The sequence below is a fragment of the Marmota monax genome, unplaced genomic scaffold (assembly GCF_021218885.2).
Source record: "Marmota monax isolate L192 unplaced genomic scaffold, Marmota_monax_Labrador192_F-V1.1 WCK01_AAM20220418_F8-fsc00483, whole genome shotgun sequence".
NCBI lineage: Eukaryota > Metazoa > Chordata > Mammalia > Rodentia > Sciuridae > Marmota > Marmota monax.
Genome location: NW_026693125.1, coordinates 175,269 through 187,252, shown reverse-complemented (window position 1 = coordinate 187,252; position 11,984 = coordinate 175,269).

The window sequence follows — 11,984 nt, the reverse complement described above, 5'->3', positions numbered from 1 at the left end:
AGGTCTGGGTAATTTGTATGGGAATGGATTTAAAAGGTTTTGAGAATGGTACAAGGAGCATAGAATTAGACGATAATGAATTTATTGATATGAGGCCATTAAGCAGAGGTTCTGAATTTAATATAGCAGCTTGAAGTGCTAAAAAAAAATACTAATAGTTTGGATGGTTGACATATGAATCAAAAGATGGCCAACTGTGAATAAGTTGAAAACGCCTGACATCCCTTGGCTTTGGAATGCTGGAATTTATCTGCCATAAATATCTCTCCACACTGGAAGGGTCCAGAAGATGTATTCTTTAGCATATTTGTGGAATTAGTTCATCAATCATGGTGTTTCCAGAAGCCAAACGAATGGGAAATCCACCAAATTCTTACTCGATTTATATAAGCGGAAAAATTCCAGGACAAATGTACAAAAGTTTGCCTTAGATCATAACAGCAAAGAATTATGGTCTTTCAACCAATTCTCAATTTGAATCAGTTTATGGACCCAGAACCCCTTAAATGGGGGGGGGCAGTTCCTCTTGAGAAAGGACCCTGAAATAGTATCAGAAAGTTTTACCATTAATCTTTCTCCATCCCTCATCAAAAGGACCTAAGGCCTATCATCAAGGGTAAAAGTGCAGGAGTCCAGTGGTACGGGGGCTCTCTGAGATACTTCTTCTAAGGTGATGAATAAGTTGTTGCATCCAGTCCTTGTAATAAACAAGGAAGGAGAACAATGCCTGGCGGAACTATTTGGATTCTGGAGACAGCACATTTTTCACTTGGGTGTGTTACTCTGGCCCATCTACTGAGTGACTTGAAAAGCTGCTCATTTTGAGCAGGGCCAAGAACTGGAGACGGCTCTGCAACAGGGACAGGCTGTTCTGCCCCTTGGGCCATATGATTCAGATAGTACTTAAGGTATCAGTAGCAGGTGCTATTTTAAGTCTTTGGCCTCCATAGGTGAATCACAGAGGAGGCCATTGGAACTTTGGAGCAAGATCCTGCCATCATCTGCAGACAAGTACTCTCCCTTTGAGAAATAGCTTCTGCCTGTAACCAGGCCTTAGTGGAAATTGAATCCTTAACCATGGGCCACTAAATTACTATGTAACCTGAGATGCCCACATGAATTGGGTTTTATCTGACCCACCAAGTCATAAAGTTGGACATACACAGCTGTACTCCATCATCAAGAAGAAGTGGTATGTACATAATCAAGACCAGGCAGGTCCTGAAGGCATAAGTAAGTTGAATGAAGAAATGACCCAAATACCCATGATTACTAATTCTACAATACTTTCTGTCCCCAAGTGTTAACCTGTAGCCTCATGGGGTGTATCTTATGACCAATTGACAGAAGAAAAGATCAGGGCTTTGTTTAAGGATGTTTCTGCACAGTATGTGGGTACCACACCAAGTGGAGAGCTGCAGCACTACGGCCCTTTTCTTGGGCATTCACAAAGGACAATGGTGAAGGGATATCTTTCTGGTGGGTAGAAATTTGGGCAGTATACCTTTTTTTACATTGTGCTTGAAAGAAGAAATGGCCAGATTTACAACTGTATACTGTTTCTTGGACATGAAGATATTTGTGCCCCACATAAAAGTTCACAAAGGTGACCTTAGCAGAGGAGGACTTTAATAACCAAGTGGATAGGGTGACCCTGTCTGTGGATAACAGTCAGCTTCTTTCCCCACCAAACCCTGTCATTGGCAATGGGTTCATGAACAAAGTAGTCATGGTGGCAAGGATGGTGGTTATGCGTGGGCTCAGCAACATGAACTTCCACTCACCAAACTTGATCTACCTATAGCCACTGCTGAGGGTTCAATTTGCCAGCAGCTGAGACCAATACTAAGTCCCTGATATGAACTCATTTCCCAAGGTGGAACCACTCCCCAGAAACCTGGTGGCAGGTTGATTATATTGAATCACTTCCATGATGGAAGGGGCAAACTGGTTTGTTCTTACTGGCATAGATACTTATTCTATATATGGATTTGCCTTCTCTGCATGTAATGCTTTAGCCAAAATCACTATCCTTGGACTTACTGAATGCCTAACCCACTGTCATGTTATTTCACCCAGCTTTGCTTCTGGCCAAGGAACTCATTTTACAGTTAAAGAAATGTAGCACTGGGCTCATGCTCATAGGATTTGCTGATCTTACCATGTTCCCCGCCATTCTGTAGAAGCTTGTTTGATAAAACAATGGAATGGTCTTCTGAAGATGCAGTTACACCACCATTTAGTTGACAATACTTTGTAGGGTTGGAGCAAGGTTCTCCAGAAGGATATATATGTTCTAAATCAGTGTCCAGTAGATGGTACTGCCTCTCCTATAGTGAGGATTCATGGGTCCAAGAATCAAGGGGTGAGAATAAGAATGGTACATATCTCTCATCATTTACCCTGGTGAACTACTAGTACCCTGTTCCTGTAACCTTATGTTCTTCTGGCCTAGAAGTCTTAGTTACAGAGAGGAAACTGCTTCTCCTAGAAGATTCAACAATGATATTATTAAACTAGAAGTTAGGACTTCTCCCTGGCTACTTTGGGCCCCTCATGCCTTTGAGTCCTCAGGCTAAGCAGAGAGTAATGATATTATGGGAGTGGCTGATCCAGATTACCAAGAGGAAATTGGATTATTAGTTCCCATAATGTGGGTAAGGAAGAGTATGCCTGGAGTGCTGGAGACCCTTAGGGCGTCTCTTGGTGTTACTGTGTTCTGTTTATAAGGTAAATGGAAAAGTACAATGACTCGATTCAGGCAGGAAGACAAATGTCTCAGACCCTTCAAGACGAATGTGTGGGTCATCTCTCTAGGTAAGGAACTAAGACCTGCAATAGTGCTTCCTAACAACAGAGAGAATACAGAATGGGTAGTAAAAGAAGGTACTTATAAATTCCAAATATAGTCATGTATCCACTTACAGAAATGAGGATTATAATTGTCATGAGTGTTTCTTTTATATTTTATAATTTTCATATCATATTTCAATAATATTTGGTACATGCATTATTCTTTCTGTCCATCTGAGGTTTTATATGATATGACCAACATGCTGAGTATCCTACCCCACCCCCAACAGTTCCTGGTAACCATGATTGTACTGTCTGCTTCCATAAATTCAATTTTCTTCCGTTCTACATGTAGGTGATAATCTGTGGTATTTATCTTTCTATTCCTGGATTATTTTAATTAGGATAATGTCCTCCAGTTTTATTTACTTTGACATGAATGATCATATTCTTTTTACAGGTTAAGTAGTATTTTTATGTAGATATACCTATTCATTTATTGATGGGCAAGTTGAACTATACCTTGGCTATTGTGAAGAGTATTGCAAAAAACATGTGGGTACAGATGTCTCCTCAACTTGCTGATCTTATTTAAAATTTTTAAAATTTGTTTTGGATACAATTTCTTTTGCAGATAATATTTTTATTTTTAGTTTGTGGCTTAACATCTTTTTCTTTATATTAAATTGAAAGATAAAATTGTATGCATTTACCATGAACAACATGATGTTTTGAAATATATTTACATTGTGGAATAACTAAATCTGGGTACATAATATTACATGTTTTATTTCTCTCTTGTTTCTTTTGGTACCACGTAAATACAGTTATCTCATAATAGACAAAGGCGCCAAAACCATACATTGACAAAAAAGATAACCTCTTTAACAAATGGTGCTGGAACAACAGGAAATCAATATGTAGCAAAATGAAATTAAACCACTATCTCTCACCATGCACAAAACTGAACTCAAAATTGTAGTATGGCCATTTTGACAGTATTAATTCTGCCTATCCAAGAAAATGGGAGATTTTTCTACCTTCTAAGGTCTTCTTCAATATCTTTCTTTAGTGTTCTATAGTTTTCATTGTATAGTCTTTCATCTCTTTTGTTAGATTGATTCCCAAATATTTTATTTCTTTTGAAGTTATTGTGAATGAGAGAGTTTTTCTAATTTATCTTTCTGAGGGTTCACACTGATGTATAGAAATGAATTTGATTCATGGGTGTTAATTTTATATCCTGCTATTTTGATGAATTCATTTAATTCTCGAAATTTTCTGGTGGAATTTTTTGAATCCTGTAAGTATAGAATCATGTCATCTGCAAATAGTGATAGTTTGAGCTCTTCTTTTTGTATTCATATCACTTTAGTTTCTTTTAATTTAATTTTTTGAAAGAAATTTAAAAAATTTCTTGGATAGGCAGAATTAATACTGTCTATATTTTCCAGGATTATGTTGAATAGAAGTGTGACAGAGGGCGTCCCTGTCTTGTTCCAGTTTTTAGAGGGAATGCTTCCAATTATTCTCCATTTAGAATGATGTTGGCCTTAGGCTTAGCATAGATAGCTTTTACAATGTTGAAGTATGTTGTTACTGTCCCTAGTTTTTCTGGAGTCTGAAAATGAAAGTGCTGTATTTTGTCAAATGCTTTTTCTGCATATATTAAAATAATTATATAATTTTTATCTTTAAGGCCATTGATGTGATGAATTATGTTTATTGATTTCCGTGTGTTGAACCAACCTTTCATCCCTGGGATGAACCCCACTTGATCATGATCTTTTCTTTCTCTCTTTCTTTCTTTCCTTCCTTCCTTCTTTCCTTCTTTCCTTCTTTCTTTCTTTCTTTCTTTCTTTCTTTCTTTCTTTCTTTCTTTCTTGAAATTACAAAAGTTTATTCACTTTATTATATATAGAGAGAGACTTTATTATACATGTTCACTTTTTAATTTTTTAATTTATTCCAATTTGTTATATATGACGGCAGAGTGTGATTTAATTCATATTATACATATAGAGCACAATTTTTTAAGACATTGATTGTACCCAAAGTATTTTTACACCATCCGTGTCTAACACTTATACTTAGGGTAATGATGTCTAACTCATTCTACCATCATTCCTACCCCTTTGCCCCCTCCTTTCCCCTCCCTCCCCTTTGCCCTATCTAAAGTTCCTTTATTCCTCCCATGCTCCCTCTCTCCCAATTGCCATTATGTGTTAGAATCCTCATATCAAAGAAAGTATTTGGCCTTTGTTTTGTGTGATTGGCTTGCTTCACTTAGCATTATATTATCCAACTTCATTCATTTACCTGCAAATGCCATGATTTTATTCTCTTTTAAAGCTGAGTAATGTTCCATTGTGTATATATACCAAAGTTTCCCTATCCATTCATCTACTGAATGACATCTAGGTTGCTTCCATAATTTAGCTATTATGAATTGTGCTACTATAAACATTGATATGGCCGTGTCCTCTTAGTATGCTGTTTTTAAGTCCTTTGGGTATAAGCTGAGGAAGGGATAGCTGGGTCAAATGGTGGTTCCATTCCAACTGTTCCAAGGAATCTCCATACTGCTTTCCAGATTGGCTGCACCAATTTACAGTCCCACCAGCAATGTATGAGTATGCCTTTCCCCCCACATTCTTGCCAACACTTACTGTTGATGTATGATTCCCTTAAGCAGTATGAAATATCTTCATATTAGCTGCTATCTGACTGGGGTGAGATGAAATCTTAGAGTAGTTTTGATTTGTATTTATCTAATTGCTAGATGTTGAATATTTTTATATGTTTGTTGATTGATTATATATCCTCTTCCAAGAAGTGTTTGTTGAGTTTCTTGGCTCATTTATTGATTGGGTTATTTATTTATTTATTTATTTATTTATTTGGTGTTAAGGTGTTTTTTTTTTATTGGTTGTTCAAAACATTTCAAAGCTCATGGCATATCATCTTTCATACATTTGATTCAAGTGAGTTATGAACTCCCATTTTTACCCAAATACAAATTGCAGAATCACAACAGTTACACATTCACAATTTTTACATAATGCCATATTAGTGACTGTTGTATTCTGCTGCCTTTTCTATCCCCTACTATCCCCCCTCCCCTCCCCTCCCATCTTCCCCCTCCCCTCCCCTCTCATCTTCCCTCTCTACCTCCTCTGTTGTTGTTCAGTTCTCTCCCTTGTTCCCCCCCCCTTCCCCTCACAACCTCTTATATATGATTTCGTATAACGTTGAGGGTTTCCTTCCGTTTCCATGCAATTTCCCTTCCCTCTACCTTTCCCTCCCACCACTCATCTCTGCTTAATGTTAATCTTTTCCTCATACTCTTCCTCCCTGCTCAGTTCTTAGTTGCTCTCCTTAAATCAAAGAAGACATTTGGCATTTGTTTTTTAAGTATTGGCTAGCTTCACTTAGCATAATCTGCTCTAATGCCATCCATTTCCCTGCAAATTCCACGATTTTGTCATTTTTTAGTGCTGCATAATATTCCATTGTGTATAAATGCCACATTTTTTTTATCCATTCATCTATTGAAGGGCATCTAGGTTGGTTCCACAGTCTAGCTACTGTGAATTGTGCTGCTATGATCATTGATGTGGCAGTATCCCTATAGTACACTCTTTTAAGGTCCTCAGGGAATAGTCCGAGAAGGGCGATAGTTGGGTCAAATGGTGGTTCCATTCCCAGCTTTCCCAGGAATCTCCATATTGCTTTCCACATTGGCCGCACCAATTTGCAGTACCACCAGCAATGTACAAGTGTACCCTTTTCCCCACATCCTCGCCAGCACTTGTTGTTGTTTGACTTCATAATGGCTGCCAATCTTACTGGAGTGAGATGGTATCTTAGGGTGCTTTTGATTTGCATTTCTCTGACTGCTAGAGATGGTGAGCATTTTTTCATGTACTTGTTGATTGATTGTATGTCCTCCTCTGAGAAGTGTCTGTTCAGGTCCTTGGCCCACTTGTTGATTGGGTTATTTGTTATCTTATTGTTTAATTTTTTGAGTTCTTTGTATATTCTGGAAATTAGGGCTCTATCTGAAGTGTGAGGAGTAAAGATTTGTTCCCAGGATGTAGGCTCCCTATTTACTTCTCTTATTGTTTCTCTTGCTGAGAAAAAAACTTTTTAGTTTAAGTAAGTCCCATTTGTTTATTCTTGTTATTAACTCTTGGGCTATGGGCGTCCTATTAAGGAATTTGGAGCCCGACCCCACAATATGTAGATCAGAGCCAACTTTTTCTTCTATCAGGCGCAGGGTCTCTGATTTGATATCAAGCTCTTTGATCCATTTTGAGTTAACTTTTGTGCATGGTGAGAGAAAGGGGTTCAGCTTCATTTTGTTGCATATGGATTTCCAGTTTTCCCAGCACCATTTGTTGAAGATGCTATCCTTCCTCCATTGCATGCTTTTAGCCCCTTTATCAAATACAAGATAGTTGTAATTTTGTGGATTGGTCTCTGTGTCCTCTATTCTGTACCATTGGTCCACCTGCCTGTTTTGGTACCAGTACCATGCTGTTTTTGTTACTATTGATCTGTAGTACAGTTTGAAATCTGGTATCGCTATACCGCCTGATTCACACTTCCTGCTTAGAATTGCTTTTGCTATTCTGGGTCTTTTGTTTTTCCATATGAATTTCATGAATGCTTTATCTATTTCTACAAGAAATGTCATTGGGATTTTGATTGGCATCACATTAAACCTGTAGAGAACTTTGGGTAATATCGCCATTTTGATGATGTTAGTTCTGCCTATCCATGAACAGGGTACATTTTTCCATCTTCTAAGATCTTCTTCTATCTCTCTCTTTAGGGTTCTGTAGTTTTCATTGTATAAATCTTTCACCTCTTTTGTTAGGTTGATTCCCAAGTATTTTATTTTTTTTGAGGATATTATGAATGGAGTGGTTTTCCTCATTTCCATTTCAGAAGTTTTGTTACTGATATACAGGAATGCCTTTGATTTATGCGGGTTGATTTTATATCCTGCCACTTTGCTGAATTCATTTATTAACTCTAGCAGTTTCTTTGTAGACCCTTTTTGGTCTGTTAGATATATTATCATATCATCCGCAAATAGTGATAATTTAAGTTCTTCTTTTCCTATTTTTATGCCTTTAATTTCTTTTGTCTGTCTAATTGCTCTGGCTAGTATTTCAAGAACTAAATTGAATAGAAGTAGTGAGAGAGGGCATCCCTGTCTAGTTCCAGATTTTAGAGGGAATGCCTTCAGTTTTTCTCCATTTAGAATGATGCTAGCCTGAGGCTCAGCATATATAGCTTTTACAATGTTGATATAAGTTCCTGTTATCCCTAGTTTTTCTAGTGTTTTGAACATAAAGCGATGCTGTACTTTGTCGAATGCTTTTTCTGCATCTATCGAGATGATCATATGGTTCTTATATTTAAGTCTATTGATGTGGTGAATAACATTTATTGATTTCCGTATATTGAACAAGCCTTGCATCCCAGGGATGAATCCTACTTGATCATGGTGCACAATTTTTTTGATATGCTTTTGTATTCGATTCGCCAGGATTTTATTGAGAATTTTTGCATCTAAATTCATTAGAGATATTGGTCTGTAGTTTTCTTTCTTTGAAGTGTCTTTGTCTGGTTTTGGGATCAGGGTGATGTTGGCCTCATAGAATGAATTTGGAAGAGCTCCTTCTTTTTCTATTTCTTGAAATAGCTTGAAAAGTATTGGTATTAATTCTTCTTTGAAGGTTTTGTAAAACTCTGCTGTATACCCATCCAGTCCAGGGCTTTTCTTGGTTGTTAGTCTTTTGGTGGCCTCTTCAATTTCTTCCTTTGTTATTGGTCTGTTTAAATTGTGTGTGTCTTCCTGACTCAATCTTGGCAGATCATATGACTTAAGAAATTTATCGATATCTTCACTATCTTCTATTTTATTGGAATATAGGGTTTCAAAATACTCTCTAATTATCTTCTGTATTTCTGTAGTGTCTGTTGTGATATTGCCTTTTTCATCCCGTATATTAGTAATTTGAGTTCTCTCTCTTCTTCTCTTCGTTAGCATGGCTAAGGGTCTGTCGATCTTATTTATTTTTTCAAAGAACCAACTTTTAGTTTTATCAATTTTTTCAATGGTTTTTTTTTTTGTTTCAATTTCGTTGATTTCTGCTCTGATTTTAATTATTTCTTGTCTTCTACTACATGTGCTGTTGTTTTGCTCTTCCTTTTCTAGGGTTTTAAGATGTAGTGTGAGTTCATTTATTTGTTGTTTTTTTCTTTTTTTGAGGAATGAACTCCAGGAAATGAATTTCCCTCTTAAAACTGCTTTCATTGTGTCCCATAGATTCCGGTATGTTGTGTCTGTATTTTCGTTTATCTCTAAGAATGTTTTGATTTCCTCCTTTATGTCTTCTGTAACCCACTGATCATTCAGTAACATATTGTTCATTTTCCAGGTGATGCAGGATTTTTCCTTCCTTCTTTTATCATTGATTTCCAGTTTCATTACATTATGGTCAGATATGGTGCATGGTATTATCTCCACACCTTTATATTTACTGAGAGTCGCCCTATGGCATAATATATGGTCTATCTTTGAGTAGGATCCATGTGCTGCTGAGAAGAACGTGTATCCACTTGATGATGGTTGATATATTCTATATATGTCGGTTAAGTCTAGGTTATTGATTGCATTATTGAGTTTTATAGTTTCTTTGTTCAGCTTTTGTCTAGAGGATCTGTCCAATGGCGAGAGTGGTGTGTTGAAGTCACCCATAATTATTGTGTTGTGGTCTATTTGACTCTTGAACTTGAGGAGAGTTTGTTTTATGAACATTGCAGCACCATTGTTTGGTGCATACAAATTGATAATTGTTATGTCTTGATGGTGGATATTTCCTTTTAACAGTATATAGTGTCCTTCTTTATCCCTTTTGATTAACTTGGGTTTGAAGTTGATTTTATTCGATATGAGTATGGCCACTCCTGCTTGCTTCCGAGGGCCATGTGAGTGGCATGATTTTTCCCAACCTTTCACCTTCAGCCTGTGTATGTCTTTTCCTATCATATGAGTCTCCTGAAGGCAGCATATTGTTGGATTTGTTTTTTTAATCCAGGTTACTAGCCTTTGTCTCTTGATTGGTGAATTTAAGCCATTAACATTTAAGGTTACAATTGAAATATGGTTTGTACTTCCAGTCATGTTTATTTATTTATTTATTTTAGTTTGGCTAGTTTTTCCTCTTTGGTTATTTTTCTCCCGCTTTACTGAGATACCTCCCACTGTTAGTTTGGGGCGCTATTTTTCAATTCCTCTTCTTGTAGTATTTTGCTCAAAATGCTTTGCAGTGCTGGTTTTCTGGCTGCAAATTCTTTTAGCTTTTGTTTATCGTGAAATAGTTTAATTTCATTGTCAAATCTGAAGCTTAATTTTCCTAGATACAGTATTCTTGGTTGGAATCCATTATTTTTCAGCATTTGAAATACGTTGTTCCAGGATCTTCTCGCTTTCAAAGTCTGTGATGAAAAATCAGCCGTTAACCTAATTGGTTTACCCCTGAATGTAATCTGCCTCCTTTCTCTCGTAGCTTTTAATATTCTCTCCTTGTTCTGTATGTTAGCTATCTTCATAATTATATATCTTGGAGTTGGTCTATTACGGTTTTGGATGTTTGGGGTCCTGTAGGCTTCCAGGATTTGGCAATCAATTCCATCTTTCATCTCTGGAAGTTTTCTAGGATTATTTCATTTAATAAGTTGGTTGTCCATTCCTTTGGTTTGAACCTCTGTGCCTTCTTCTATCCCAATGACTCTCAAATTTGGTTTTTTTAATGAGATCCCATATCTCTTGGATAGATTGCTTGTGAAATTTAAGCATCTTTTCTGTGTTGACTATATTCTTTTCAAGTTGATAAAGTTTGTCTTCATTATCTGATGTTCTGACTTCTACTTGATCTAGTCTATTTGTAATATTCTCATTAGAGTTTTTAATCTGGTTTATGGTTTCTTGCATTTCTAGGATTACTGTTTGGTTTTTTTTTTTTAATCTCTATCTCCTGGTAAAGCTCGTTCTTTGCAGTTTGAATTTGTTTGTTTAGTTCGTTTTCAAAATATACTTTCATTGCTTGGACTTGCTGTCTCATGTCTTCTCTAATATTCCGTTCCATCTGAGTTAGGTACGCCTTGATTTCTTTCCCTGTCCATGTTTCTGATGCTTCTAGGTCCTCCTGTAGAATTACGTTGTCCTGCATTGTTTGTAATCCTTTTTTCCCTTGTTTTTTCATGTTGTTCACGTTACTTTCCAGCTCTGTTTGACTGCTTTGTAACTTCTTTCTCCTATACATTTGTTTTGGCTTTGTATATCTCTGTTGTCTCTCCTTTGTGGTGGGAGATTATGCCTAGAAATGTTGGGCTTTATTGTATTTTAAAGCTGATTCATTCAATTCATAAAAGGCTTCCAGGTTCTGTATGCATATAGTGATTTGTTGTTTGTTCTTAGGACTATATGTTTAGGTTAGTTGCTATGATGGTACGAGGGTTAGTATTTCTTGGCTACTTTAGAAGATTGCTCTCCTGAAGGTGGATATTAACAGGCAATTGGATCAGGGTGTTGGTAGTAGCTAGGTATTTAGGAGCCCTATAGACAGCTTCGAGACATTCACCTATTTGCATTTAGACAATTACACGTAATGGAAGACGTAATGCTTGGGATGAAAGTTGGGGGGTAGGGGAAGGAAGGTGCTCTTAAAAAGAAAGAAGGAGAGAGAGGTAGATAGATTAGAGGAGAATGAAAAGAACAATAAAACTTGAAACGGGAAAGAAAGAGAGAAGGAAAAGGGGAGAAAGGAACAGAGAGAGAAGAAGAAAAAGAAAAAAAATTGAAGTCTTAGAGATCCACTTTCTTCTCTTCCAGTAGGCGGAGCTGTGCCCTCCGAGCACACCCTCTACTTGCCGATAGCAATTCCTGTAAGGCGTCTCCTGGGAGTCTCTCAGACTTGTCAGTCCAGAGCCGTTTCACTTCTCCGGCTCTTCCCCCCCTTCCTCCTGTCAGCCAGCCAGCCAGGTCCTGTTCACCAGAAGCGGTTCCCCAGAGATCTAGTTACACTTGCAGCCCCACCGCGTGTCCCATTTAAGCCCCGGTGCTGTGGTAAACTGGCGGCTAAGACCTTGGGAGTCACCGCTGGTGATATGGG